The sequence below is a fragment of the Orycteropus afer genome, unplaced genomic scaffold, assembly GCF_000298275.1.
Source record: "Orycteropus afer afer isolate SDZICR_OR568_19922 unplaced genomic scaffold, OryAfe1.0 scaffold00269, whole genome shotgun sequence".
NCBI classification, from domain to species: domain Eukaryota; kingdom Metazoa; phylum Chordata; class Mammalia; order Tubulidentata; family Orycteropodidae; genus Orycteropus; species Orycteropus afer.
Window position 1 is genome coordinate 1554854 of NW_006921856.1, and position 5018 is coordinate 1559871.

The following is a 5018-nucleotide window of genomic DNA, read 5'->3' on the forward strand; positions in this document are numbered from 1 at the left end:
TTATGTTTTAAGTTTGTTTTTTTTTTTTTCTTTTCAAGGAGCTGTTTTAATGTCAGGGAGGTCTTCAATGTATTTTTGTCTCTGTTCTATACAGAATGGAGCTCTTGTGGTGCTTTGGTTAAGACATTGGGCTGCTAACCAAAAGTTAGACAGTTGGAACCCACCAGCCCCTCTGCAGAAGAAAGGTGAGACAGTCTGCTTCTGTAAAGATTTACAGACTTGGCAACCCTATGGGGGATCACTATGAGTCAGAATCAGCTAGATGGCCATGGATTTGGTTTGGTTCTATATAGACAGAGACATTTTCTTTCCAATATGCTTTCTAACCATTATTGCTCCTAACATTGGGAGGAGAGCATGGAACAGGTGTTGTAAAGGACATTTGGAGCCCAAATATTTCAATCCCTGTGATTATTTCTTTTTATAGAATTGAACAATCTATATCCCAGGGTTAGGGCTTGAATTGTGTCCCTCCAAAATATGTGTCAACTTGGCTAGACCATGAGTCCTAGTATTGTGTAGTCGTCCTCCATTTTGTGAATTATCCTCCATTTTATGTGTTGTAGATTCTAACTTCTGTATATTATTGAGGCAGGATTAATGTGAGGTGTATCTTGAGTCATACCCTTAGAAGAGGGTGTGACCCAGGTTACACTTTTACTCAAATCCCACCCTTACTCAAGTGCCTTACTTAAAACACACCCCTATTTAAGTCACACCCTTACTCAAGTCACACTCTTGCTTGAGTCACATCTTTTATTTTACAAGAGATAAAAGGAGAGAGAAGTGAGCAGAAAGGAGAGAGCCTTCAATATCAACAAGAAAAGAGAGCCAGAAGTGGAGCATATTTTTAGGATCACGGGTCCTTGTGCTGAGAGCCTCCTAGATCCAGGGAAAGACTGATGTCAAGACTCATAGAGATCTCCAATGAACCAGGAAACAGAAGCTGAAAAGGAAAGGATTTTCTTCAATAGTAGACAGAGAGAGAGAAATTTTCCCTCCATCTGGCACTCTGAATTTCTGGACTTCTAGCCTCCTAAACTGTGAGAAAATAAATTTCTGTTCCTTAAAGCCATCCACTTGTGGTATTACTGTTATAGGAGCACTAGATAGATATACTTAAGGAGCTCTGGTGGTCTAGTAACTAAGGCATTTGACTGTTAACCAGAAGGTTGGCAGTTCAAACCCACCACCCACTCTGTGGAAGGAAGACTAGACAATCTATTTCCATAAAGATTTACCACTTGGGAATTGAAAGGGGGTGGTGACTATGAGTCAGAATCAAATCAATGGCAGTGAGTTTTTTTTTTTTTTTTTAGATAGATACACTTGAGGGAATTGAGGACTTAGGAGGCTGAAACCCTTGGTTTCAGCAACATTTGAAGAATCATGAACAGCAGCAGAGGTGAGGAAAGAATGAAAAAGACAAGTGGACCAGTTTATGATCCCTGGGCACTTAGCAGGGAGTTTGACCATTTTAAGGAGTTAACATGAAGCCTTTAGCAGCAAGTCATTTTAAACTGGCCTTACCTCCTTTTTGTAAAGGACTATCAGTAATGGGATTGGGACATGCAGTAATGAATCTAAAATGGTCATTTCTGAATAACGTCAATACCCTAGACTATTTCTAACTGCTATATATGGATTTTCTCATTTAAACTTCACTATGGCTTTATGAAATGAGCACTGTTTTCATTTTTTTCCTTGGCAATGATTAAACTGAGGTTCAGAGAGGTCAGATCCCTTATCTAGAGTTGCTGTACTGGAATGAGTGAAGGTAGGACATGAACTAACATGGTGTCGATAGATTAAGAAGGAATTTGAAGATATTTCAGTATTTTTTTGTAGAACATAATGAGAAATGAGAAATGTGGGCTGGTTGATGATATAATTACTTGGATGAAAAAATATTTGAAAAAGACTGGACCATAGAACTAATTCTCAGATGAAGATGGGGGTGGAAATGGCCCAAGGTTATGCTAGATCTTGTGTGGCTTAAAATATTCTCTTTATTAGTGAATAATATTATATATATTATATATACATATTATATACACACACACACACACACACATATATATATATACACACACACACTATCATTGTTGTGTGCTGTTGATTCAATTCCAACTCATAGTGACCTTATATGGCAAAGTAGAACTGCCCTATATGGTTTCCCAGACTGTAATCTTTACAGAAGAAGATTGACATATCTTTTATCCTGAAGTGCTGCTGGTTAGCAGCTGAGCACTCTACCATTGTACCACCAGTGTTTCTTTCTTTTTGGCACTAGCAATACATACATATATTTTCAGTGTAAAACACTTAATGAGTAAATATTTAACAAAAAATATCCCCTCTAAGTCTCTCTTGACTTCTCATCTCTCTCTCTCTCTCTCTCTCTCTATATATATATATATATATATATATCAGAATGCAAATAGAATTAAACTATCTATATTGTTCATGGATGACAGAAGAGACTCTAAAATTTGCCCTTCAGTGGAATGTAGCTAAAGGAAACGGAAGAAATGATGATATAAAAGAGCTGAACAGATTTCAAAGAGCAGTGTGAGCAGACAAAACCAATTACTATAACTAAATGTCCAAAGACTTGGAGTTAGAGAGCTGAAATGAAAGAACATGCTAGGTATTTCTCAAGCTGAAAGAATTGAGGAAAAAATTTAAACGTTGAGATTCTATGGGAAAAATATTGAATGATGCAGGAAACATCAAAAGAAGATGGAAGGAATACACAGTCATTGTACAAAAAAGAACTGGTAGATCATCATCCATTTCAGGAGGTGGCATATGATCAAGAACCAATGGTACTGAAGGAAGAAGTCAAAGCTGCACTGAAGGATTGGCAAAGAACAAGGTTCCAGGAATTGGGAATACCCATTAAGATGTTTCAACAAACAGATGCCCCACTGGAAGCACTCACTTGGTTATGCCAAGAGATTTGGAAGACAGCTACATGGCCAACTGACTGGGAGAGATCCATATTTGTACCCATTCCAAAGAAAGGTGATCCAACAGAATGTGGAAATTATTGAACAATATCATTAATATCACATGCAAGTAAAATCTTACTGAAGATAATTCAAAAACGGTTGCAGCAGTATATTGACAGAACTTCCAAAGGTATAAGCTAATTCAGAAGAGGACGTGGAAAAAGGGATATAATTGCTGTTGTCAGATGGATCTTGGCTCAAAGCAAAGAATACCAGAAAGATGTTTACTTGTGTTTAATTGACTACTTGATTGTGTGGATCATAACAAATTGTGGATAACATTGAGAAGAATGTGAATTCCAGAACACTTAATTGTACTCATGAGGAACCTGTACATAGACTACGAAGCTGTCGTTCGAACAAAAAAAAAAAAAAGGAACATTGCATGGTTTAAAATCAAGAAGGGAGTGTGTTAGGGTTGTGTCTTTTCACTGTATTTATTCAATCTGTATGGTGAGCAAGTACTCCAAGAAACTGTACTATATGAAGAAGAATGTGGCATCAAGATTGGAGGAAGCATCATTAACAACCTGCCATATGCTGATGACACAATTTTGCTTGCTGAAACTGAGCATGAATTGAAGCAGTTACTGATGAAGATTGAAGAATACAGTCTACAGTAAGATTATATCACAATATAAAGAAAACAAAAATCTTCACAACTGGACCTATAAGCAGCAACACAATAAATGGAGAAAAGATTGAAGGTGTCTAAGACTTCACATTGCTTGATTTTATAATCAATGCAAATGAAGCAGCAGTCAGGACATCAGATGACATATGGCACTGGGAAAATCAGCTGCAAAGGACATCTTTCAAGGACTGAGAAGCAAAGATTTCTCCTTGAGAACTAAGGTACACCTGACACAAGCCAAGATATTTTCAATCACCTCATATGCATGTGAGAGCTGGATAATGAATAAGGAAGACCAAAGAATTGATGCTTTGAGTTGTGGTGCTGACAAAGAATGCTGAACAGTACCATGGACTGGTAAGGACCTAACAAATCTGTCCTGGAGGAAGTAAGTGCAGCCAAAATGCTCCTTGGAAGTGAGAATGGCCAGACTTCATCTCACCTATGTTGATCATGTTATCAGAAGGGACCATTCCCTGGAGCAGCATATCATGCTTGGTAAGGTGGAGGGGTGAAAGAAAGAGGGGAAAGCCCTCAATGAGATGGATTGATACAGTGACTGTGACAATTGGCTCAAGTATAGCAAGGATCATGGAGCTGGTGTGGGACTGGGCAGTGTTTCGTTCTGCTGTGCATAGGGTTGCTATGAGTTGGACACAACTGGCAGCACCTAACAACAACAACAAATATTGTTCAGTGACCTCCTAATTTATGTAACAATGTGTTTAAGACCATCTTTCTGTGAGTCATGAATCTTGGCACCCTTTCTATGTCAGTGCACTTGGGTCTGTCTTATTCTTCTTAAAAACTTCAATGCATTCTTATCCTCAGAGAGGCAGAGAAGTGTAGTGGTTAAAGGTATGTACACTGGAGTCTGACTTTGAGTCCCAGTTTTTGCACAAACTAGTCATATCACCTCAGACAAGTATTGTGAACTCTATGCTTCCAGAGCCTCATCTGTGAAATGGGGATAATAGCAATATCTAGTTCAAATGAAACTGCAAGGAAATGCTTAGCACAGTGCTTGGCACATAGCAGGTTCTATAAAGTGTTCATTATTGTCTTGGTTGCATACAATTGTATTTAACAACTTCCTTAGATTGTTTTTCATTATTTGGTATTTTACATAATTCTATAATGAACATCCTTGTATGTACAATTTTTCTTTCATACAGATTCTTTCAAATCTGAAATTGCTTGAGCAAAAGGCTTAGCCACTGGTCAGCTACAACTAAATTATCTTCCAGAAGTTTGTTTTATCTATTTATAATTCTACCACCACTATAAGAGAGTATGCATTACCTGGGTCTTCTCTAGCAATTGATATTTTATATATATGTGTGTGTGTGTGTGTGTGTATACATGTATAT